This window comes from Cetorhinus maximus, chromosome 10, assembly GCF_964194155.1.
Source record: "Cetorhinus maximus chromosome 10, sCetMax3.hap1.1, whole genome shotgun sequence".
Lineage (NCBI taxonomy): Eukaryota > Metazoa > Chordata > Chondrichthyes > Lamniformes > Cetorhinidae > Cetorhinus > Cetorhinus maximus.
Genome location: NC_135888.1, coordinates 3,643,061 through 3,670,103, shown reverse-complemented (window position 1 = coordinate 3,670,103; position 27,043 = coordinate 3,643,061). Strand labels below are relative to the sequence as shown.

Sequence of the window (27,043 nt, the reverse complement as noted above, 5' to 3'; positions counted from 1 at the left end):
TTATGAGACTACTATAGCAATGCTCCTAGCCAGATTAAGGATGGCATTGTCAGAAGCATGTGAACAACCTGCTCATCCACATGGGGTACATGCCCAGCAAAAGCCTACACAGGAAGAAAAACAACAAAAAAGTGACTTCATACTCTCACATAGAAAATTAAAACAGATGATGTGCCAGGCATGTTGTCCCAATTTCTTCCAGTCCCAAATATAATTTAACTTAGTGGAAAAGACAAGTTGAAAAGTGGCAGGCATAATATGGCACTAAAATTAGCAGCACTGCAGTCTGCAAAATCACAAGTAACTAATAAAGGTACATTACTTCAATATTTTGTCTTATTCTTAAATTACACAAAAAAAATCCTTCTTGTACAGCATTTTGATAGATGGGCATTCTGTGTAATGATGTGTTATGAGGAGTTCAGGGGACTAAGGCTTCACACTATATATTTTTATAAAATGGACTTTTAAAATAGGCTGAATCTGAGTCTGTCTGTGGCCCCTGAACAAAAGGAGCTACCAGGACAGTATCACAGAAACTTGAACCTCGTTATCTCTGAAGAGACACTAATGACCCCTGTGGGCTGCAGAGACCAAATTCAACGGAAACTATACAAAGGCCATCTGCATTTTATAAGTCAGGCTGGTCAACCAGAGCCTATCCATCTACTAGGACAAAGGGTCCTGCAACTTTCCTTTCAAGTCTTAATGGTTGGAATGTTTCACCATCTTGGCAACATGGGGGATACACACTTTGTCAGAGACACTGAAGAGGTGAGAGTCATGTGACATGGAATCCTCTAGCTTGTGTAACCAGTAATATTGCTTCGCTGTACTGAAAACCCTCATCTACCATTTTGCAATCTACAAGCAGCAGCAGCATAGAAAGGGGGCTCTTCCCAGATGGAATTCTTGGCCCCATCTACAATGCTTCTACTGGAACCTCTGTACTATTACCTACAAGACTGATTCATCTCTGCATTCCCATCACCTCATGTGAAGTTACCATCCATTACAATCAAGCCAGGGAATCAACCCTGGTTCAATGAAGAGTGCAGGAGGGCATGCCAGGAGCAGCACCAGGCATGCCTAAAAATGAGGTGTCACCCTGGTGAAGCTATAAAACAGGACAACTTGCATGCCAAACAGCATAAGCAGCAAGTGATAGAGGTAAGCGATCCCACAACCAACGGATCAGATCTAAGCTCTGCAGTCCTGCCACATCCAGTTTGTGAACAGTGGTGGACAATAAAACAATTCACTGGAGGAGGTGGCTCCACAAATATTCCCATCCTTAATGATGGAGGAGCCCAGTCCAGCAGTGCAAAAGATAAGGCTGAAGTATTCGCAACAATCTTCCGCTAGAAGTGCCGAGTGGATGATTCATCTCGGCCTCCTTTGAAGGTCCCCAGCATCACAGATGCCAGTCTTCAGCCAATTCGATTCACTCCATGTGATATCAAGAAACTGCTAAAAGCATTGGATACTGCAAAGGTTATGGACCCTGACAAATTCCAGCAATAGTACTGAAGACTTGTGCTCCAGAACTTGCCGCACCCCTAGCCAAGCTGTTCCAGTACAGCTACAACACTGGCATCTATCCACCTATGTGGAAAATTGCCCAGGTATGTCCTGTACACAAAAAGCAGGACAAATCCAACCAGCCCAATTACCGCCGCATCAGTCTACTCTCCATCAGTAAAGTAATGGAAGGGGTCATCAACAGTGCTATCAAGCGGCACTTGCTTAGCAACAACCTGCTCACTGATGCCCAGTTTGGGTTCTGCTAGGACTGCTCAGATGCACTGCAGGAATTCACCAAGGCTCCTTAGACAGCACCTTCCAAACCCACGACCACTACCACCTAGAAGGACAAGGGCAGCAGATAGATGGGAACACCACCACCTGGAAGTTCCCCTCCGAGTCACTCACCATGCTGACTTGGAAATATATTGCCGTTCCTTCACTGTCAGTGAGTCAAAATCCTGGAACTCTCTTCCTAACAGCACTGTGGGTGTACCTACACCACATGGACTGCAGCGGTTCAAGAAGGCAGCTCACCACCACCTTCACAAGGGCAACTAGGGATGGGCAATAAATGCTGGCCCAGCCAGCGAAGCCCACATCCCGTGAATGAATAAAAAAATCAGTCAACTCCACTGGAACAGTGAATTATACAGCATTGATTTTCAGCCTGCTGACCACTATGAAGGGATACTCCATTGGACTTTGATTCTGGACTCCGGACATGCGTAAAAAAGTAATTATTTTCTCTGTGGTCTTTGCCCTGTAAATCTTTTCTCTATCCCCCTTTTACTGTGAGTGCACAGGGAGGTATGTGGTGATCCACCTCCCGTGTTTTGAATGTATGCAAATAAACTAATCCTTTGAATTCACCCTGTCGTGAGTTTGCTGTGGGGTTATTAATAGAAATTGGATCACACCAAAACTGAGGGGTTGGGAAATACACCACTGCTTATAAAGGGGGAAGCAAATCAAAAACACCTTCTGTTTATGGCAGGTGGCGAGAGGAATAATCAGAGCAGTTTAAATTAACGCCCCTCTTGTCCATAACAGGGTGAAATTCTCTAACACTTTTCATGTTTTGAATATCCAGTCTCAGTCCACCAGTTTGGATGAGGAGCTATTGAATGCAGGCAAGATACTTCTGAGCGAAAGAGAGAACTTGGAGGGTGAATTAACTTGTCATGCTCTTAAACCAACCATAGCAGATGGTTTCAAGGCAGCATAAACTGGGGCTTGAGAAAAAAAAAGTAACCTGCCTGTCTGCTCTAAATGGAATCACACAAATGTAATGCACAGAATGGGATGGGAACAATGTTAAAAATCATGATCCAAAATTTTAGGTTAAAAAATGGTCTTGGAACTGATGCCCTGAATTCATCTCGAGTAATTAATTGGGTTGCTGGTTCTGATTTTTGATATGAAGTACAACAATGTCAGAATACTTTTTAAAATGGGAGCAGATAGAAAAATATATCTTTTTAAGTTTAATTTATTAAATGCTTCAATTTAATATTTCAAAAACTGATTCGATTTGAATCACAGTTTCTGATAAGTCTCAGGAGTTTAACAAAAATGATTTCCTGGTAACACAGCTTTAAAGTAATATAAAACATAAAATTAAAACAGGCAGGCTGCAGATCTGGGGCACTACAGCTCATTGGTAATTCACAAAGTGTGCCATTTTTGGTTGACTGTAAATCTGCGACCAATACTGCAATTTATGACATAGGACTAAACACTATTCCCTTGTTCCGAGGTATAATTTACGTCTTTCTGCACTGGATACAGCGAGTAATAGTCTTGGAAAGTGCAATACATTATGTGTTATGCACTTAATGTGTAAAAATGCACTACTTTGGCACATGACATGGCAAAATTGCAAATCTATTAGGAAGTTGTGAAATGAAAATTGCCAATTTTCAACTCCGTTGTTTCTACTGTTCTGAATAAAAGGCTTATGCTTTTGCCAAAATTTAAAAACCAAAGTAACGCTCAAGTATTGGTGGATTTACTTTGATTGTATCTCCGAAGTCAGGCATCCCGTCGAATTTAGAGCTTTCACATAATCTGACATGTGCTGTTTAGAAATTTATATTCAGGGCTAATAATTAGTTGTTGCTCAGATTCACTCACAAACCAACATTTTCACGGCCGTGGGAACTTTTCTTGCAAACCTGTGGTATTCAGCAAGTTACTATTAAACATTATAAGTATTTGCTGATGTGTTGTGAATGTTGTATTAATTTAAAGGTGCTATATAATCCAAGTTATGATTAGGGGGACATGGAGAATGTCACTGCATTCACTAAAGCTATTCCTGACCTTTATACCCTCCAATTACCCTTTCCAAGCTGGGACCCCTGTTAATCCTTCCCCAACCTACATCATGTTGCTACCTACCTGATCGGAAAGAATGCTTGAGGAAATATGATAAAATGTTGGACACATACAAAAAGATCATGAGAAAGTTTCATAAAAGTGTAAAAGAAGCAGAAAAACTGCTCTAATTTTTTGGACCTGGTTAACATTACAAGAGATCAACTAGTAATAATTAAGGAATGATTCAGTCCTTAAAATATGGTTAGGAATGACAGTTTGGGCATCTGGTTGTAACCATTAGCTGTGTTTGTCTTAAACTAAAATAGAAGGGCATAACCCACAGTTCTTCCAACAATTATCATTCAAAAAAAAAGCTATTTTGCTTAATTGGAAGTGTATTGTATATTACTGAATGCTCGTCAGTAATAACAGCACTATTTAAATGTGCTTTTTACTGTGCAGTCATCATGATTCTACCCTCTGTCAATTTTCAAGACCAACAGAAAATTTAAGGATCTGTTCATTCAACATAAATACAATAAGTTCTTCCATAACAACTAAAAGTCACCTATGATATCAAACAATATTTGCTAGATGCATCTTTTTCAATTCTGCATTGCATATTTGCTTCAAAATACAAACCAAAAAGGCAGTGGTGCACTAACTCACTGCTGCCCATGGTTCCCCATGAAGTGATTTCTTTATGTTGTCCAAAGGAGGTGTGATACTTTCCCAGATGGAGGGACAGAAAAAAAGATTTTAGGAGACCCAGTCAAAAGCTGAGACCATTCTGCTTTTTGCAATTAGTGAAAGGTGGAAGTAATGAGTGGGAAATATAGCTACAAAAGCATGTTGCATATAAATGGCACAAAAATAAAAAGCATTTATTTTGAGGTCAGTTTACTAAATGTTCCATTTTAGTACTACATGTCTAAAAATAAGATTTAGAGCATAATTTTCAATAATTGTGCAGTTCAAAGAGAAGAATGTAAAATCATAGTACTTTGAATGGCCTCAATGGTAAAAAGCAGATGCAAACAGGGCTGATGTCATGGTTGGTTTGATTTAAGGGAAATTGGCAAAAATAAATTAGAATTAATTGTAAAAGTCTGAAATCGTAAATTGTCAACAAGTGGCTGCATTAAGCAGTTAAGATGTTGGTGCATTTAAAATGATCACGTCCACCGATTTACATATTTTCACACAAAAATGGATGAAATCATGGAATGCATTCTCCAAATCTTTGGTGAAAATCCTAGAACAGTTCATAAAAACATAATTTAACTTACTAAGTCACTGTAAATCAATGGTCCTGCACTGTAAATTATGTTTGCGTTCATGCTCAAGAGAATTGGCAGATGGTACAGACTCCATCACATGGCTAAACACCTACAACAATCACACTCTATAATGTGAAAGGAATACTAAACCAATTTATCTTAGCTGGAATAGAACCAGGCCTTTGAACTAAACGGCAGTCAGTATGTTCATTATACCAAGAAAAAGCATCCTGGAACTCTGGAAACATCCCGTAACATTCTGCTCAATGTTTCAAGACAGAGTAAAAGTATCCTTATGGGGTTTTAATTCCTCATATACATGGTGTATTGCAGAGATTGTAGACATTTCACATCATCTTATAAGATTTATTGAAATTTCAAAAGGTCTTGCAATTTTTGCAATGGGGATGTGTTATGCATTCAAAATCATATTTTCAGGAGACATTCTGATGAATAAAAAATTAGATACCACACATTAAATCTTACATTGATGACATCCACATATCAACTAGAATAATCATAGGGGTCTTCTCTGAAAGATCTACCTACTCTTTATGTGTCATTGGTGCTCTCCTCTACAGCCTCAGAAAACAACCATTTTCTGCTTAAGAAAGCTACAAAGGTGACCTTCACTGTGCTCAGCAATAACATGCAGGCTGTTGCATGTGCAACAGCAACTGTGAGATCAAGGCCAATAGCCTTCTGCTTCTAGAATGCTGAACATTCAGAAAAAAAATCTTTTCTTCCTTGACACCAGCATTGTTTCATGCAACTTTCACAAATTTTCATCATTTCACATATAAATATATTATTTTGTGACCGATTTTTGGTCATTTTTTACTTTCCATGAAGCATCTTTCCTTAAATTTTCTCTCCATTAATTAACTCATGCATCTCTCTTAGAAACATAACAATGGGCAGAAACAAGAAATACCACTGGTGTCCATCTAGATAGTCCAAAATACCATAGGCTATTGTATCGGTCATATCCCTCTCTCTTACCTTGCAAGCCAAGACCTCAACCATTGTAAAACATTTCCATAGGCAGTTATCAGTGTTTTTAGTCATCTTGTAAGGATGCACTTATGCATTGGGGCACTCTAAACTAAATTTAATATTGGCCCCTGGTAAACATCTTTGCTAGGGAGTGCTAAGATTTTCACCCTTTCATTGTAGCTACTGGGCTCATGTGCGATGTGGACCATATGATGGCAAGACAGAACTTAATGCCCATCCCTAAGTGTTCCAAGGGCATTAAGAGTCAGCCATTTAGTATGGAACTGGAGCCACTTGTATGGCAGATTGAGTAGGGGTGACAGCTTTCCCTTCTTGTGAACCACATGGGTTTTAATGACATTCTGGCAATTTTCATGGTTGCTTTCCTGTATAGTCTGCAAATCACAAGTTTTGAAAAAAATTAAATTCACAATATACCCTGGTGGGATAGACTCATAACTTACAGGTCACACTAGTCCAGTACTATAACCACGAGGCTACTTGTACTCGTGCTAATGGCCACTTTTGTGCCATGAGGACCATATGTTTCAACTCTTTAAGAGCTTGTACTGTTCTGTGCTTTATTTTACACTTTCTATGGTGTAATGTATTTTATTTCTTTGAATAAGTTTTTACCTTTATCAAAACTGGAAGCTCATTTTTATTATTTTTGTCATTCCTACGCTGTTTTTGCTGACATTTCCAAAATTTAGCCCCTCAGTTTTGGTGTGATCCAATTTCTGTTAAAAGCTCATTTTGTAGCATTCCCCTCGCCAAGTCAGAAAGTTCATGAACTCGAAAACCAATTCGGATCTTGAGAACATAATCTAGGCTAGTAATGAAGGAGTGCTGCATTATGAAATGTGGTGCAATTCATCTGAAATGCTAAATACAGGCCCCTTCTGCCTGCTAAGGCGGGTGTAATAGATCGGATGTCATTATTCAGAGAAATCCATGTAAGTTTTCCTGGTATCCAGGCCAACAATTATCCCCTCCAAATGGCCACTAAATTAACATTTCTCTCATTTTAAAAATAAAGCAAATTTGTGTAATTTAAATCTTTACACAATAATATTGTATTATATTCAAATGCGTTATACGGGTTGAAGGGATTTACCCTCATTGCAACACATTACTGCAATATGCCTTGTCTTAGAACGTCATGTCAAATTCTGGGCTGATAGAAGATTGTCCACAAATGAGAGTGAGCTGGTAAAATAGGTGGCTGATCAGTCCACTTGGCGCAATTGTACTTTTTTCCTATCGGGTTACAATTCAATACAGTTCATGATTTGCAACAATCTCCAAAACAAAAGGCTTCGTTAATATGCTATTTAAACAGACATATTTTAAATTCATAAGAACCTGTTCACATTACGTCCCTTGAATTCTAAAACAGAATGGGAATACATGAAAAAGAATGCATTACAAGCTTAATACAATGCTGTATTTGGTAATTAGAGCACCTAGAAGAACTAGGGCAGCAGATGCATGGGAACGCCACCACTTACAATTTCCCATCCAAATCACAAACCATCTTGACATGGAACTTTATCGCCATTCTTTCATCGTTGCTGGGTCAAAATCCTGGAACTCCCTCCCTGACAGCAGTGGGTGTACCTACGCCACATGGACTGCAGCGGTTCAAGAAGGTGGCTCACTGCCACCTTCTCAAGAACAGTTAGGGATGGACAATACATTCTGGCCTTGCTAACGCTGCTCGCATCCCACGAATGAATAAAATAATGTTTCTGCCGAGGATGCAATGCACAGCAATCTTGTAACTTGAATAGGGATTTCCTACGAACAATGATCTCCTGTAGAATGTAGATACCAGATACAATGCGGTATACTAAAGAGATTCATAGAGACTGCAGCTCAGGCTCAAGGAATTGTGAATGTGGCAGGTCAACACATGAGCTCACATAGCTTATTAACACTTCTAGCAGATGCAGTGTGTAAGGAATATATGGATTTTTAAAAATTGGAAGGTCATTGAATTTTGGGCACTCTCCCTTGAGTTTTTTTTAAAAGGCTACCAGCTCACTTAGGTCTTTTCAAAAAACTAAATGTCTTCAGCTAGATGACCAGTGGGACACCTGTTGAGAGAAGAGTTTTGTTTATTTGAGTTAAAGAAAAAACATAAAGAAAAGCAGGCTACGGCTCCTGCTGATTGGTTGAAGCCTAGGAAAAGTTCTCTCTGGGCATTTTATTTTGAATTCAGTCAGCATTGTGCCTTGGAAGCAGACTATGAAGGAAGATTCTTCTCTGTATTGCCTGCAGTCAGTTAACCTTCAGCCAGAAAATCCTCATTTCAGAATAACTCATCTGTATTTTGAAAGCCTGCAAAGTTGTGACAAGCAAGAATTATTAAAGCCAGTGTTTTACCAAAGATCCATCTGAAAGGACTTCCAGATCTACTGTGACCAGAACTCTGTCAGATCAACAGCATCAAGACCTTTTCGAACTTAATTCTTTTTATAGTGTTCCTTTGCACCAATCTTTGCAGAGACCTTATCTGGCTTCTCCTTTGTTTTTGTGCGTGCGCGCGTTGGGGTTTTGAAAAGGGGCAAATCATTATACTTCTGGAATACAAATTGTATGTTAACCAGTTTTGCAACTTGTTTTTTTAAAAAAGTTTGTTTTTTCATGAATCAATTATTTTGAGTTTATTGAAAGAAACCTGGTTAAAGTCTCTTTTGTACTGGGTATAGCAGTAGCAAATATAAGCAATTGTCCATTTTGGTGAGGGAATTAAACTTAAATACATATATCGTGACCTGTGGAGCAGTGGGGATAGAATCAACTGCGCAATCCTCCTGTTATGACCGGGACGAGTAGGCATTTTCCAGGTAAGGAATGCCACCTCCAGTGTATGGTTTCAAGTATTTTTAAAAACGATATCAGGATCTCAGCCCCAAATTACAGAAGGCCACATCCATAATAATTCTTTCATATGAAAGATTTGCCTTTCGAAGAAGTCAGCTTGTCTCTGGGGGAGCTTTTGACTTCTCTGTTGATGCTTGCAAATTTAGGCAATATGTAGCTAAGCCAGACGAATCAGGACAATGTCAATTTCAATCCCCAGCGTCAGTTAGCTGATCTCAGCTGAGTGGCTATCGGTAAAGCACAATCTAACTCCATGCTTTGAAATCTGCAGAGTTAAATTCAACCAGGATTCCTGTTCCTAACCACTAACCAGCTCGAAGTGCAGTTATGTGGATACTGGAGGTCCTGGTCTGTGATACTGTTCCCGCCCTCCCAATTTACCCCTGGCAGTTGAATTATCTGCCAACACTCCATGCCAAAACTCACAAGTGAACAAATGAATAATGATATTTGGGCAAGGCACAGTGGAGCAACCAGCATCAATGGAATTGAAGGCAATAAACCTTTAGGAGAGGGGAAAAATTGGGTGAAACAAAAAAAGTGCAATGATTTCTACAACTGCAAAGATGATCTGCAGAGTGATGCATTTTTGCAACAAGATGTGTGGCAAAATATCAGCATATAATCCATACACAGCCACCAGTAAACAAAATCTATGGTGTTTCAGTACAAACAGGAGTTTGTTTCCTTTGGATGTTTAGTCAAGTGTGCCACAGTGGCATATGTTTTGATCAGGAACCTATTCCTGCCAGAAGCCAGTCAAAATGTGGCTGACTCTTACCTGCCCTCTGAAATAGCATAGCAATCCACTCAGTTGCAGGCTGCTCACTACCACATGCTCAAGGGCAATTAGGGATGGGCAATAAATGCTGGAAGGAGGTCTTGTGGTGCAGTGCATAGCATCCCTGCAACTGAACCAGAGGCTCTGGGTTAAAGATCCACTCCAGGACCCAATGCCCAAGAAAGGTGCATCCATAATGTGGCCAAACAAGTATGAACTTGCAAATTCTTCCAACATACGCCAATGACAGGAGAGATTCCTGGTCAGCCATGTGATGAAAAGAAATTGGAGCCTCTACCATCACTATTCATGGTTCCAGGCTACAACATGCATGTAAAAGTTTATGTTACCACAGCAACTCAGGCTCCCTGGGTGGGTGTCGGTGCAGACTCGATGGGCCTCTTCTGCACTCTGATTCTGTGGGTCAATTGGCTGGGTGGCTAGTGTGGATCAGATTGCTGCCAATAGTGTGGGGTTCGATCCCCGTACTGGCTATGGTGGACTCAGGACCCGCTCCTTGCCCTACCCGTGGTAAAGGTGGTGGTGCTTTGTGTCAGACCTCCCTTTGGGTGGAGAACTCAAGAAGAAGAAATGTTTGTCTTGCCAAAGACGCCAACATCCCAAGAATAAAAAAAAAGCTATTCTAGCCAATAGAAAGTAACGATTATGATTCATTCAGATACTTCCTCTAGACTGTCATGAGATTTAGTTGAGTTCCCAAATTTCACAGGGATGTTTCTACAACATGATTTGTTGATCAGAAACTGGACAAAGCCCTAAAGGACATTTTATGGTAGAAATGGATGTATTTTCAAAATATTAGAGAAATCTGCATTGAAAGGTTTAAACCATAATCGTTAACATATGTTGTGATATAATGACATGCACCTTTAAGGGAGGGTATCTTAAACTGCTGTCAATCATTACTACCACAACAGGATAGGGTGTATTAGTTCCATGATTTGCAGTCTACAAGCAGTAGAAGTAGAAATTAGATGTACAACAGACCTTCAAATAAAGAGCCCACATTATTGTTTCACCAATCCTTGTATATGATTGGTACATTTATGTTGAAGAGAAGAACGTAACAACAAAAGAAAAAGAAAAAACTGACAAGGTGTGTTCTAATTATAAAACTTAGCAAAAGTCCTAATGAAATTATGAGGTTTCAGAAAGCTGCTGGAAGGGGTAACCTGGAGGTCAGGTTTGAGGGTGTGCTTTTTTAGCCTGGATTGAGGACAGACAAATAATTATTGCTGGAGCTCCACATCTGCAACTACTGGGAACTACTATTAGACAGGGTATGTAATAGTGAGTTGTGCAGGTCACCACATACTACCTTTGTGGTATTTGCTAGTCGCCTTGCAAGAACATAAACTACATTCTTGGCAGTCAGTTCCCCAGTAAATCATCTAATGTCTGTTCTCCTTCAGTAGGAGGTGGGAGATAAGGGGAGTTCTTTGTGGTTGACTTGACCCAAAGATAATGGCTTGGGTTTTGTGATAATCAGTGCTCACTATTACTATAGGTTAAATCAGATAGCGACTTCCAGCATCTGCGAGGTGTCAGCTGTGGCTCAGTTCATAGCACCCTCGCCTTTGAATCAGAGGGTTGTGGGTTCATGTCCCACTCCCGGAAACCAAGAACTGTGACTGTACTCGAAAGAGTTGCAATCTGTGACTGTTGATAACTCGAAAGAGTTTCCAGCATCTGCACAAGTGCAGTTAAAATTGGAAAACAGGGGGGGTGCTGTCTAATTTACCCTGTTTCTCCGCAAGCTTTGCTACACCATTATCTCACCAAAAGATTTGGCATTAAAATACTCATGATGAAAATTTGCAGCACATACTGACTAAAAATGCCAGAAAAACATTACAGCTTGTCTATTCAACTAATGTTAACAGTGAATTTTAATAGAGCGATATGTCTCAATTACTATCACACTGGCACTGAAGATTTACTTCTATAAGTGCAGAGTCTCATTTCTTCAGATTTTAATTATTGGAGATTTTTAAAAACTCATTTTACTTTTTCTGTCTGTCTCTTACCTTCATATTTCCTCATTTTAGTCCCGAAATTTTTATTTCAAGTAACCTTCTGGATTAGTTTTTTCCATTATAACTCATAATATCACCTCTGAGACAATTCCTTTCTAAACTGAAAAGCTCACATTTTCCAGTTTTTCTTCATAATCCAGGCTCCTGATCCTAAGGGTTAGACCCACGCCTTCCGCACTTGAAAGCCTGGTTTCTTGGTAACCGGGATCGGATACTGTCTTCAAGGTGCAGTCTGACCAGAGCACCATAAGATTTGATCACGACTTTATCTAATTTATATCATATTTATTTTGGATATGTAATTGAAGATTCTAAGAGTTTTGTTTTTTGCTGCACTGCACTGATTGGCCATGTTTATCATTCTGTCTACTAAGACTCCTAGGTCTCACCAAGCTGCATCCTTAATTATTTCCCTAATATGGAATATCAATGTCATCTATTTTTCCTTCTTATATATAGCACTTTACATTTCTCTGTATTAAATTTCATTTGCCATTGTTTCTAAGCATTCAGATCTAAAGTTCTGAACCTTACATCAGTTATTGCTCGTGCTGTGGTTTTCTCATCAGGTTCTCTAAAGTTATCCATGTCTGATGCAAATGTATATTTTGTCTAACTCATTCTGTAATTTCTGAACTAGCCCTCCTAGTCTATTGGCATCTACAAATTTGAACTATGTATTCGCCTTCTGAATACAGATCATTTATGGAAATTAGGAACAGTGGTGGTCTTAATACAGAGCCCCGAGGTACCACACTCAACACTTACTTCCCCTCCCTCACCCCGACATAATTCCTCCATTGAGTAAACATTGTTTCCAACTCTCAGCCAGCTTATTTTTATCCATTCCCAAAGCTTACGATGTTTGACTTTAATTAGTTTTTACTGTCAACTTTATAAAAAGCCTTCTGGATACCAAGGTACACCACTATCCATTTGGATCGTCATTTCCTCAAATGAAAATGGCTGGTCAGATAGGATCATCTCTTTCAATCCACCTTGACTACTGTTCAGTAGTTTATTAGTGCACAGATGATCCTTAAGTTTACACCCAACGATTTATTCCATCATTTTATATGGAATGGAAGGCTAATGGGTTCTGTATCTTTTGTCACATTTTTTGACTATGAGGACAGCATTAGGCATACCCAATATAATGCTAACTTCCTAGTATCCACAGAATATCTCAATGATTGTTAGTGCCTCACAAATTACCTCCCCAGGCTCCCGCAGCACTCTGGGACAAATACCACCCACGTCAGGAGATGTTTGTTTTGAGCCCTTTTACCCTAAGGCTTCCAGCTTGGATGTTAAAATCATTGACCTTTCCTTGATCCACTGGAACAAGTAGTTAAGTTTGTCTATATAGGACAAATAAAAACAGAAAATGGTAGATGCGATGCTGAAATTAGAAGGATAGAGATAACCAAAAGGAATTTTGTGAAAATGAGGGACGTGTTAATAACTAGAACACTCAAGCTTCTAACAAGGAAAAAATTCATTAGATGCTACATTCTATCCACTTTCCTAAATGCCTCAGAAACCCAGACAATAAATAAAGAAAACAGAGGCCTTTGAAATGTGGTTGCTAAGACTTAAAAGACGTGCTAGAAATGCCATATACAGACCACAAGACCAATGAAAAGGTGCTTCAAATAGCAAAAGCATAAAGAAATCTAAAAAGTGACATCCAGAAAAGAAAATGTCAGTATTTCAGCCATTTGATCAGAGCTGAAAAGAGATCTCTTCTGGAGGGCAACTTGAAGGGCAGCAGGAAGAGGGGTCGACATAGGCAAAGTAGGATGACAGAGGTCACAGAATGGTTGCAGATGAACTACAGTGGATGCATGAGGATGGCATGAGACAGACAAGCATGACATACCATGACAGCAGATTTCCTAGTATGAGTCGGGGAATGGGATACAGAATGGAGGTATAGTTGGGGTGATGTACAGACAAGTATAGAAGAAAAGCCAAGTTAGTCTGGAAGGCAGAGCATATATAGTCAAGTTAAGACACAAGGGAGCAAGGTGAGGCTGAATGGCATTTATTTTAATGCACGGAATCTTGCAAGTAAGGCAGATAAGTTGAGGATGTTGATTAACACATGGGGATATGAAATCATTGTTATCACGGAGACATGGTTGAGGGAGGGGCAGGACTGGCAACTCAGTATTTTGGGGTGTAGGATCTTCTTGTTTTTCTTAGAGCAGAGAAGGCCGAGGGTGGAACCCAACTGAGGTGTATAAAATTATGAGAGGCATAGATAGGAAGAAACTTTACTCCTTAGTGGATGAGTCAATAACCAGGGGGGAATAGAGTTAAGGGAAGGGGAAGGGGGTTTAGAAGGGATTTGAGGAAAATTTTCTTCACCCAGAAGGTGTTGGGGGGGGGTGTAATCCGGAACTCTGCCTGAAGGGCAGGAACCTTCACAACATTTAAGAAGTATTTAAATGAACACTTGAAACACCATAGCATAGAAGGCTACAGGCCAAGGGCTGGAAAATGGGACTAGAGTAGATAGGGGGTTGATGACTGGCACAGACATGATGAAAGAGACTCTTTCTCTGCTGTAAAAAAAACTCTATGACCCTATGAGTAACTACAAGCAGCTGCAGCAAAATAGATTACTCAAACGTTTTGATTAAAATACTTATCCTGCTCTCGAATACCTTTCCTATTTCTCACAGAAAATTGTATTTGACCTGAGGAACCACATTGGTGTGCTCCAGGAAACCACATAAATAGCTTAAATCCATGATTCTATTAGTTTACATGCATCTCAAGTTGGAGCTTGGTGTCTAATTTTAAGAATTTACCCACCAACAAGGCAATAGTGATAAAACAGAAAGAGAAAGACATGAACGTCCAAGGCTCAGGGGTGCACGTGGTCAGAGGGTAGGAAGCCCTGACCTGAGAAACACGTCCAAACAACCGAACTCAACCCTAGTACATAAGCAGACTACCTTCCATCATTAACAAAAACAGAATTACCTGGAAAAACTCAGCAGGTCTGGCAGCATCAGCGGAGAAGAAAAGAGTTGACGTTTCGAGTCCTCATGACCCTTCAACAGAACTGAGTAATATTAGGAGAGGAGTGAAATATAAGCTGGTTTAAGGTGGGGGGAGAGAAGTTTGGGGGCGGGGGGTGGTGGTTGTAGGGACAAGCAAGCAGTGATAGGAGCAGATAATCAAAAGATGTCACAGACAAAAGAACAAAGAGGTGTTGAAGGTGGTGATATTATCTAAACGAATGTGCTAATTAAGAATGGATGGCAGGACACTCAAGGTACAGCTCTAGTGGGGGTGGGGTGGAAAGACTAACAGGGCATTAAAGGTATAGATTTAAAAATAATGGAAATAGGTGGGAAAAGAAAAATCTATAGAAATTATTGGAAAAAACAAAAGGGAGGGGGAAGAAACGGAAAGGGGGTGGGGATGGAGAAGGGAGTTCAAGATCTAAAGTTGTTGAATTCAATATTCAGCCCGGAAGGCTGTAAAGTGCCTAGTCGGAAGATGAGGTGCTGTTCCTCCAGTTTGCGTTGGGCTTCACTGGAACAATGCAGCAAGCCAAGGACAGACATGTGGGCAAGAGAGCAGGGTGGAGTGTTAAAATGGCAAGCGACAGGGAGGTCTGGGTCATGCTTGCAGACAGACCGCAGGTGTTCTGCAAAGCGGTCGCCCAGTTTACGTTTGGTCTCTCCAATGTAGAGGAAACCGCATTGGGAGCAACGAATGCAGTAGACTAAGTTAGGGGAAATGCAAGTGAAATGCTGCTTCACTTGAAAGGAGTGTTTGGGCCCTTGGACGGTGAGGAGAGAGGAAGTGAAGGGGCAGGTGTTGCATCTTCTGTGTGGGCATGGGGAGGTGCCGTAGGTGGGGGTTGAGGAGTAGGGGGTGATGGAGGAGTGGACCAGGGTGTCCCGGAGGGAACGATCCCTACGGAATGCCGTCAGGGGGGGGCGGGGGGGGGGGGGGGGAGGAAGGGAAGACCTTCCATTGTTAAGTGCTTTTGAGGGACAGGTTGAAAGTTAACATCAACTTCAATACAAATGCAGCCAACATCTTCCCTAGGGCAATTTAAATAATTGTCCTTCTTCCATCTGAAGTGATGAAGCGGGAATGTTTTTTTGACAAGGCAATTTCCTCGCCCTGAAACACATTCCCCATTAACACCTACACGGCCAAGCCGCTGGTATTCCTCCTAGAAAGATCCGCGAAGCTCCACAGGAGGAGCAGCTTTCCTATTGTCAGCTGTCCGTCCATCCATCCCCATTTTGACCAAAGGGACGCTTGTCCCGCTTTCTTACCGTCGGGTTTTACCTCCATGACGAGCCCATCGTGGTCCTTTTCTGCTCTCGGCTTTTAATCTTCACTCCACACACCCCCCCCCGCCCGCCTGCCTCCCCCTAGTTACCTGACTGGTCGCTTCAGTTCTGCTAAGCGCCTCGAGTTAGGGCTGCTCTGGGCTCTGCTGTGGAGGAGGCCCCGTCTCCAAGGAGCGAGCGAGCGAGCGAGCGGGCGGGCGGGCCGGACCAATGAGAGGCGCCGGCGCGCCCCCACGTGAGCGGCGGTTGGTGCCGGCGCTCGGAGTGAGTGAGTGAGGTCTGAGTTCCCCCCGCGCTGGAGGACGCGCTAGGTCAGTTCACTCAAGACGCTAATTAATGGGGCTTTGATTTTCCTCGTCTGCCGCGCGGAGTGAATGAATTTACATTCTTGACGGTCGCCGATTTGATTCGGGTGAGTTTCACCTTGATGTTCTCCTCCTCCTCCCCCCCCCCCCCCCTTTAATTGCTGAACTGGCTCGCGATGCCTGTGTATTTTCCTCTCCGTCTCTCGCGTGGTCGAGTCGGATCCCAGGTCCCATCCGGTGCGGTGCCAAATAGTGAGCCCGTTCCCCCGGGCCGCCCTGGGCATGCGCAGATGCGCCCAACACTGCTTCCTGCCATATTCTGCCCCCCTAAATGGGACATTGATTTTTTGTTCTGTGTGAACAATTTTTAAAATATATATATATTTATATATATCTGAAATTGAACATTTAACTTTGATTTGAACGATGTGACTTGAGGAAGGATGTGAGTTTAGGGGGGGGGAGGAAACTTAGTCGTAATGAAGTAGGAGCTCGGGTCGGAAAAAGGAGTTTTTCTTTTGTTCATGCACTTTGGTCATTAAAATAATTGGTGTCGAAGGGGGTTCAGTTGCTTTTGTGTGTTTTTTGTTAGCATCTGATGACCTCTGACATGGAAAGCGGGCTCTATAAAGATGTTTTTAAGCTGAAGGTTGAAAATGATGAGGTTATTGGGGGTGATTTTTTTTGGTGTAAAAGGAAGGGCTGCAGTTTAACGTGTGGCTTTGTTTCATAATGAATTCCTTTAGTGAGAATCCATTGACATTGATAAGAATAAATAAGTCTGTGCGGTGTGATGCGAGATGAGGATCTTCAGTGCTTTTAGTTGCCCCATTTTGGGGGGGGGGGGGGGGGTGAAAAAAAAAAATAATGCACCGGCTGTTAAGTTTTATTCGTCTATATAAAGTGTGAAATATTTCACGTTACTATGCACATTAGGTTTTACTGATTGTAGTACCACTGGTGACTTCCGTCTCTCGTGTGCGTGTGCGGCTGATTCGTGCCACCTCGCTGCGAATAAAAAAAAAACACACACAACATTTGAAGGAAAAGCGCACAAATCTTTGTTTTAACTCTGGCATGATAGGGGAGACAGAATGCGATTTGGGCATTCCTCCCTAAACACAACCCACCTTGATTCCGTTTCCCCACCAGGCTTGGGCAATCCCTTTTCTGCAACGATCAGCTCTTTGGTGGTGGTGGTGGGGGGGTGGTTTTAATGCTTTTTTAAAAAAAAATCATGTCATTAACCTGGAAGTTTAGCAGAAGTGATCTCCGACTTGGATTTCCTGGGCTCCACTATTTGGCAGGTTAGTGTAGCTGACTGAAGGGGTGTATTCATTTGTTCGACATGGTCACAATATAAATACGACGTCCTCTCCGATGAAGAATTTGGGGGGATTTGATTTTTTTTTGTTGCAATTATTAAGCAAATATTACAAGATTCAAATCGTTTCAAATTTTGATTCGTTTTTTTTGTGCAAATTCCGGATCTGCCGCATTGTCCTTGACCCAAATTTACTTTCCACTTATTTCGTGAGAAAAAGGGTATACAAGGAAATATGTACAAAATTCGACCACGTTTCGTACATGATTTAAGGCAGTGGACAAGGTGGCAGCTGGAATTCTATAAATTCACTTCTGTTGCTATGCAGAACATTTAGTTGTGCATTTCAAAACCGGTCCATCTTGTTCGGAATTGCTCGAGCTGTCGAATTAAGCCATGCATTATTATCTGTAAATGAGCTTTTCCATATAAAACCGATATTTTCTTGCAGTTTTGCAAAATTGCATTAAGTTTAGAATATGCAGCACTGCAAAATATCTTTGCGCAGAATATTTATAGCTTGCGTGTAAGTGAAACGTTTCCGTGTCGGGTGCACGGTCTATTGACTCGTCCAGATCTTTTGTGATCTGTAAAACTTACGTAAGTCTCTCTGGAATCTCGAAGATTACGGGTGACACCAGCACAGTAGCATTGGAGCGTCAAGCAATGTCGATAGTTCCTTGTAAATACAAATGCTGTAGATTCAAATCTAGTTTTCGTTTTTGCTATGCTCAAAGCATCGAGATCCAGGCCATGTACAAATATTACACCCTCACTTTATTTCAAAAGCTATATTCTGTGTTTTAAAAAGGCCTTATTGTAGGAATAGATTTCTTTTGAATTGACTACAGAATTAGAATGGCATAAGATGATGAATGATTATTTTGAAACTAAATTCATATGAAGTTGATACACCAGTGCAGTAAGTTTATGTTCTGGGACCTGGCAATCTGTACAGAAGCTTTTTCAGTGTGGTTTTGTATTTTACATTTAACTAAATTTGTCAAATTTCCTATTTGCAGAGAACATTCTGCTGTTAAAGGAAATAGAGAACAATAGGTTGACTATAGGTATATTGGGAGAGAGTTTATATTTTTCAGTACCGTTGGATTTTTTTAAATCAGCTTGACATTCAGAATTGGGCATTGTGCTTGTTCTGGTTTAGAACTGTGGCACATTGCTTAAAGGATGTTGACTTCTGGGTACTAAATGACTGGCTTCGGTCTTGCCGGTGTTGAACTACCAGAGACTTTATTGAACTGCCTGCCAGACAACAGTTGGCATGCGGAAGCTGACCTCATGCTTGCTCATAAGAACATATAAAATGCATGCAGGAGTGGACCACACAGCCCATCAAGCCTGCTATGCCATTCAGTAAGATTGTGGCTGAACTTGTACATTGACTCTAATTTCCTGCCCTGTCACCATACCGCTTATTTTCCTTATCAGCTTCAATCTTGAATTTACTCATTGACTGAGCATCCACAGCCTTCTGAAATAGAGAACTCTAAAGATTCACAAATTCCAAAATGAAGAGATTGCAGTGTGAAATGGCCCCCTTTATCTTGTCTATCACAATAGAGTTCTACACTCTCCAGCCAGGGGAAACAATCTCTTGGCATCTACCCTGTCAAGCCCTTTAATCATTTTATATGTTTCGATGAGATCACCTCTCATTCTTCTAAATTCAAGAGAATATAGGTCCATTCTACTTAATTTATGCTCATAAGACAGCCCTCTCATCCTTGGACCCAACCTAGTGAACCTTTATTGCACCGTCTGTAAGGCAAGTATATCCTTCCTTGGATAAGGAGACCAAAACTGTATAATACTCAGGGGCGATCTCATGAAATCCTTATAATCACAACAAGATGTCCTTACTCCTATCCTCTTTACAAGGAGTTTGGGGTATAACATATCATTTGCTTTCCTAATTGTTTGTTGTACCTGCTTGTTAATTCTCTGTGATTTGCATACAAGGACCACCAAATCCTTCTGAATACCAACGTTTATTAGTGTCTCGCCTTTTTTTAAAGAAAATTCTGCTTTTCCATTCTTCCTACCAAAGTGGATAATTTCACACTTGCCCAAGTTATTATTTCATCAATAGCCACCTTGTCCAATCTTTTAACTGGTCATTTTCTCCAAAGTGAAGAGATTTCAGTGTGAAATGGCCCACCCTTTATCTTGTATATGACATTTGAGTTCTACACTCTCCAGCCAGGGAATCAATCTCTTGGCATCTACCTTGTCAAGCCCTTTAATCATTTTATATGTTTCAATGCAATCAAAAACCTTTTGCAGCTTCTCTAGGTCCTCCTCACAGCTTACTCTCTACTTACTCTCTACCTCCTGTATTGTCACTAAACTTGAATATGTTACACTTAACAAGTCGTTGATATAGATTGTAAATAGCTGAGGCCCAAACGTTTATCCCTGTGGCATTTTGCTAGTAAAACCCTGACATGCTGAAAATAACTCATGTATTCCTATACTCCATTAACTGAACTGCAATGCATGGTAATATGTTACCCCAGTTCCATCAGCTTTAACCTTGTGTATAACCTCTTGTGTGGCACCTTATTGAATGCCTTCTGAAAATCCAAATATACTACATCTGGTCCCCCAAACTAGCCTCCTAATTACACTGTCAAAAAACTCAAATAATTTTGTCAAACACAATTTCCTTTTCATTAGCTTGCCTAATTATATCGTGTTTTTTTTCAAAGTTCCTGATACCATGTTCTTGATAATAGATTCTGACGTTTTCCCTACTACTGATGGCAGGCAAGCTGAGCTGGTTCCCTGGTTTCTTTCTCTCTCTCTCTTCTTGAGGGATGGGACCATTCCAGAATCTAGGAAATTCTGAAAGATCAAACTCAATGCTTCTGCCATATCTGGAACCTCCTCTTTTAAAACCCTAGGATGTAGGTCATCAGGTCTAGGGATTTGTCAGCTTTTGGTCCCATTAATTTCTTCAGTACTTACTGGAATTAATTACTTTTAAGCTCCTTGCACTCATTGGACCTTAGTTCCCCACAATTTCCAGTATGTTCTTCCTTTGTGAAGACAAGCGTAAAAATAAATTGTTTAACGTCTCTGCCATTTCCTTATTCCCATCAATATTTCTCTTGTCTCTGCCTCCAAAGGACCCACATTTACATTCACTATTTCCTTTTTTTCAAATTTGTAAAAGCTCTCACAATCTGTTTTTATATTCCTTGCTATTTTCTCCCTTTTTATTAATTTCTTGGTCACCCTTTGCTGATTTTTAAAAGATACTCGTATCTCAGGTTAGTACTCTTTTTGGCAATGCTGTAAGCCTCTTTTAATCTGTTATCCTTAATTTCTCTAATTAGCCACTCGTACTACTTTTCCAAAAGAGATTTTGTTCAAGGGAATGTATATTGAGAATTATGAATTATTTCTTTAAATATTTACCATGGCTGTCTACCATTATCTTTTAATCTCATTTCCCAACCTATCTCAACCAATTCACTCTTCGTACCCTTGTAATTGTTTTTGTTTAACTTTAAATCTGAAACTGAAGTTCTAATCACATCACTCAAATTTAACATGTAATTTATCATATTATGATCACTGTACCCAAAGGTCCTTTATTACAACATTCCTAATGAATCCTGTCTCATTCCACAATACTAGATCTAAAATAACCCGTTCCCTAGCTGCTTCCTTGACATATTGTTCTAGAAAACTAAATGCATTCCATGAACGTGTTCACCCAAGTAAAATTTGCCCATTTGATTTGCCCAGTCTATAGGAAGATTAAAGTCCCTCCACACCCCCTTGCAGGATTATTAGATTACTCTTATCAAAGTTTGTTTTAGACATACCTGTAGAAAGTAACTTTTATTTCTTAAACTACTTGCAGTATGTATATAAGAAAAGGCCTATACATGTAACTCTTAAGAAACAAAAAAATGTTCAAAGTGAATCTTTATGCTACCTTTCTTTTTGGCACTCTAAATGTTCCATTCGCGTATGTGGAGCGTAAAGCTTTTTCTTTCTGTGCTTGTACATAAATAAAACATTTTTCTTAATTCATTCTTGGGATGTGAGTGTTGCTGGCAGGGCCATTTGTTACTTATCCCTTTTATTGCCCTGGAAGTTGATGGGAGCTGCTTCTTGAAACGCTGCAGTCGATGTGGTGTAGATAAACCCTTAGATATTAGCTTCTGTTTCAATATTTTACTAATTATTTTGCATTTGCTTGGTTGGCACCACGTTCACTACCTTAAACATTCACTCCCTCCACCACTGACACACAGTGGTAGCAGTGTGTACCATCTACAAGATGCACTGCAGCAACTCACCAAAACTCCTTCGACAGCACCTTCCAAACCTGCAACCTCTACCACCTCAAAGGACAAGGGCAGCCGATGCATGGGAACACCACCACCTGCAAGTTCCCCATCAAGTCGCTCACCATCCTAACTTGGAACTCTATCGCCATTCCTTAACCGTCACTGGGTCAAAATCCAGGAACTTCTTTCCAAATAGCACTGAAGGTGTATCTACAACACATGGACTGCAGCGGTTCAAGAAGATGGTTTACCACCACCTTTTCGAGGGCAATTAGGGATGGGCAATAAATACCGGCCTAGCCAGTGATATCCACACCCCATGAAAGAATAAAAAAAACCTGACAATGTGATACTAGCTAAGTAAATTGGAGGAAAAGGACAATATCATTAGGAATGAAACAGTGCATGACCCTGATTTCTGATAGGAAATAGACTTCGTACTGTGATTTTGAGCCATATGGTAGGAAGATCATAAATTTTGTTCCAGATCTTATCGAATTCCAGGAGATGAAGGTAAGAGTGGTACAGTTTACCTCTGCAATCTTGGATTAGGAAAGCAGAAGAAAAACTGCTTGGGGGTCCTGCTCCTTATTATTATCCCTGTTGGAAGCTTGATTGCATATAGATATTGAATGAGAAAAGAATTAGCTGCATTTAATGGTGCTATACTCAAAGTCCCCACTTAACTATTTTTTGAGGCTAATGCTTGTACAATGGCTGCCAGTGCAAGGCATCAGAAGTTGTTGCCTGTGTAAGAGTAATAAAGGGAGAAATCAAATGAAAAGTTGTAGAAGGGTTTTTAATAAGTGGTATAGCTGGTAAAAAATAAATTTCTAACATGCAAATGCTTTCCATTTCTAGTGTGAAATTGTGCCCAGTTTGGATCTTTGTTTAAGGAACGTTTTGTTTGCACTAAAAATCTATATATAAAAACTTACAGACGACTGTATATGGAGCTCTGAAGGAAATTACACTAGTAAGGGGTTTTGGAAGGTTGAAAGTTGGAAGGTTGGCCTCTTTTTAATGGAGACCATTTAGCTTTTTTAAATATGAAGTTGTCCATACCCTTATCTTACTTAATAAACTGATGAAACATGTATTCCCAAAAGCTATTGCAGCTTATGTAATTCTGTTTTTTTAATGAGCATGCGCTGCTGCTTGTGGATTTTTCGATTTAGTGATTTGTGTATGTTGTTAAAATGCAATATAGAACAATTGTCAAACTTCAAGAAAGCACTGGCATACACGGAAAGCTTTGTAGTTTTGAATTTCAGTGTTTGTGGATAGCTGAATTTAAGCATAGACATGCATTATAAGATGCCTTGGTGAAAGGTACAATTTAAATGTTGGATTAATCATGTTAGATTGTTTCATCTGTTTTTTCAAAGATGCACATTTTTCCATTGCCAGTAATGGTTTAGGGCTAATGCTGTATTTTTCAAATAATATGCCTTTCTACCATGTAAAAGATAATAGCTCAGCATCTGCTGGTTTTAAAGAAAAATTATTTTTAATTGAAAATATATATGCATTTTAAGTGAAAAGGCATACTCAACTCTGTGACATTTTGTTCTTTAATCTTACGAGACGTGCTATTAAATGTTTCATCTCCAGCATTTTTGATTTGTACAAAATATTTTCAGCATGGACTTGAGTTTCAGGCACAGAAAACTGGTTGAAGATTTTTAATCATGGGTTACAGGAAGTTTCCTTGGCACTGATATTTCAAAATTTGTTGTATAAAATGGAGAAATTTTAAGAAATTTTTCATTTCATATTGAGAAAATCTGTAGGAGTTTTAAAAAAAAATCTTCCCAGCAAAATGATTTGTCAATATCGCGTTCACAAATGCTGAGGCAGAAAACGCAGACCCATATCCATTTGCATGGCTACAATTTATTGAAGGGGGTGGAGGAGGAGGAAGAGAGAAGGCATAATCAATCAGTGCACAATTATCTTTGACATTCTATGACAAATTCACTATGTGAAATGAGTTGCTCAAATTACAGTTACAGATGGTTTTAAATGCCATCAAAACTTTGCACTGAAATAAATTTCAAAGCAGTTAAGGATTTAAAAAAATATTCATTCTTGAAATGTGGGCAGAGCTGGCATTTATTGCCCTATCCAAGTTCCTTTGAGAAGGTGGTGATGGACCAGCTTCTTGATCTGCTGCAGTCTGTATGGTGAAGGTGCTCTCGCAATGCAGTTAGTTATGGAATTCCCAATATTTTGGCCCAGCAACAATAAAGGCACAGCAGTTCTAATTAGAATGATGTGTGACTTGGAGGGTAACCTAAAAGTCATGTTCCCATGCACATGCTGCCCTTGTCCTTCTGGGTGGGGGAGTATAGGTGTTTTGGAAGGTGTTGTCAGGGAAGCCTTGGTGAGTTGCAGTGCATCCTGCAGTTGGTATATACTGCAGCCACTCTACAATGTTTGTGCAATATCTGGTCTTGAATGAAAAGTTACAAAACATTGGAAAAACTAGAGCCTGTGTCTTCAATCCCCACCACAAACTCCAGACCTTTTAGCATTGACTCCACTCCATTCTTGGTCACTGTCTTAGGCTGTACCAACCTGTACACAGTTTCAGCATTCTTATCAGCTGTCAGCTGTTTTCCTTATCACTTTCTCACCCTGTGCCCTGAATAAGCTCATCCAAAACTGTGCTACCAGTGTCTTATCCCATACTAAGCCATGCTCACCAATCGTACCTGACCTTGCTGATTTACATTGGTTCCCACTCTCCCAAATTCTCAAATTTAAAATGTTTATCTTGTGTTTGTCACTTCATGGGCTTCCCCCTCCCCAAATCACTCAAACCTCCTACAAACCCCTTCCCCAAAGTCTTTGTTCCTCTGATGTGCATACCCACTCCCTTTCGCCCATCATTGGTGACTGTACCTGCAGCTGTCTAGGTCCCAATCTCTGGAATACCTTTCCTGAATTTCTCCACCTCTGGCTACTTTGAATTAAATTAATATTTGATCTAGGCCTCCCCTCCTTGCCTTTTCACTTAAAATGCATATATATTTTCAATTAAAAATACCAAAGACTTTGGGGAAGGGGGTTTGCAGGAGGTTCGAGAGATATGGGGAGGGGGAAGCCCATGAAGTGACAAACACAAGATTTTAAATTTGAGAATTTGGGAGAGTGAGAACCAACGTACATCAGCAAGGTCAGATATGATTGGTGAGCATGGCTTGCTCAACCTCCCCCTTCTTGGCTCAGTGTCCTTTTTTTTTGCATTTCTGTGGAGTCAGTGAAGTCCTAGGTTTTAGACTTGGACAATCTACAGCAGGTAAGTCAAAGCAGTGGTGCCTTCACGAGATAGGCCATCCAACAGCAGTGCCCTCTCCCAAGCCCTGCATCAAGGCACTAATCATCAAAATTAGCTCTGCTGGGCAGGTCACGTTGATAGCAGACTCCTGAAGCAACTGTTCTTACTCAGAACTCGATTGCAGGAGGATAGCTAAAACACTTTAGGCATGTCCTCAAAGCATCCCTGAAGAGATCAAACATCCCCATCACTCATGGGAGCGTCTGACTTGTGACCGACCAAAATGGAGAAGTTTTATTTAGGAAGGCACTGAACACATCAAGAGATTTCGGGAGCACACAGAGGCAAAGTCGGAGAGAGCGCACAAACCTCCAAACACTTCATCTGCCTGCCTCTTCAAGCACCACCTACCCTGCATGTGGCAGAGTCTGCAGATTGCTCATTAGACTTCTCAGCCATCTTAGAACTCGTCAAACTGGAGTGGAAGGAAGTCATTCTCAATCCTGAGGGACTTTCAAAAGAAGGGGATTTTATGGTAGGGAGTGTAGAATATAGAAGTATGTAATGCTGAATCTATACAAATCTTTAGATCACTGTTGAAACACTGTGTGCAGTACAGAAAGATATGTCATGATGTGACAGCATGCAGCAAGCGCCAAGATTTGGCTCTAATTGTGTTCAGCTGACCTAGGCACTTTCGTAGCTGGCCAGTTGAGATTAGCATATTCAGTCAGAATTCTGAGAAAGAACTCTGGTTTCATTACACTGTCTTACAACAATGTTTAAAAAAAAATGGCCTAAAAGCATGAAGTCCAGCTTGATGAAATACCTCTTAGAATAGAGTACTTACTTAACTCAGAATTTTGATGTGAGGGAAGAGGTGCTGTTTTAATAATTTACAAAACAAGGATTGGCCCAAGAAAGGGCGTGGGATACAGCAAGACCTGAAATCTATATGTATTAATAATGTAAGCAGGTAGGTGATTAGTTGGTGAATTTTAAAGTGTCTTTTTTTAAAACTAGGCCAGTGGTTTAAATTAGGACCTGGAAACTATAAGTACTGTATTAAATTCACAGCTTAACTTGTTAAACTACTTAATATAACTAATAATCATGGAATAAAGACTTTAATTCATTTAAGAAATAAAATAAGGCTAGTCTGAAATATGACAGAGCAGGTTGTATGTTTGGGCTGCAGAATGTGAGGCTTTTTTTTTTCGGCGGTGAGACTGTCTCCAGGAGATGATTCCGACAAGTAAGGGAAGGGGAGGAATTTCCACACAGTTTTCTGCAGAGTACAGTCACACCCCAGAGGAAAACACAGGTTCAGGAAAGGGACAATGTGACTGATAGGGAGCTGGACAGTGAGGATTTAGGAGAGGTTGAGGAGGATGACTTCGAACACTCGTCCTGTCCAACAGATATGATGTATTCGCTACCTGAAAGGACAAGGAGAAAGACTGCAGAGAGGACGGCCATAATGCAGGCACCGTGACTCAGAAGACAGTCTGGTGGGGGGGTGAGGTGGGAGAAGAACAGAATAGAAATGTGGTAGTAATAGTAGTAACGGGGTGGGGTTGGGGTGATGGGAACAGATAGCATCCCCTGCAGCCAAGAACAAGAATCTGA

The 27,043-nt window shown here is 40.5% G+C and overlaps 1 protein-coding gene and 1 long non-coding RNA gene across 7 annotated transcripts in view; one reads left to right on the top strand and one right to left on the bottom strand.

Moving 5' to 3' along the window:
- LOC144685407 (uncharacterized) overlaps nucleotides 1–14,894 on the bottom strand; it is a 33,413-nt gene extending 18,519 nt beyond the window's left edge. Inside the window, exons 1-2 of the long non-coding RNA XR_013577718.1 lie at nucleotides 14,844–14,894; nucleotides 7,240–7,382 (exon numbers count right to left, since the gene is read on the bottom strand). This is a non-coding gene — a long non-coding RNA (uncharacterized LOC144685407). The remainder of the gene's footprint in view (nucleotides 1–7,239; nucleotides 7,383–14,843) is intronic.
- A 1,518-nt stretch (nucleotides 14,895–16,412) lies between these two features.
- The window catches only part of strbp (spermatid perinuclear RNA binding protein), a 182,512-nt gene continuing 171,881 nt past the window's right edge, over nucleotides 16,413–27,043 (top strand). For 4 of the 6 annotated variants that reach the window (XM_078549843.1, XM_078549839.1, XM_078549845.1 and 1 more), the window contains exon 1: nucleotides 16,413–16,589. The gene's annotated coding sequence lies outside the window, so the exon portion shown is untranslated. The remainder of the gene's footprint in view (nucleotides 16,590–27,043) is intronic. The other 2 variants (XM_078549844.1, XM_078549841.1) reach the window with 2 other exon arrangements.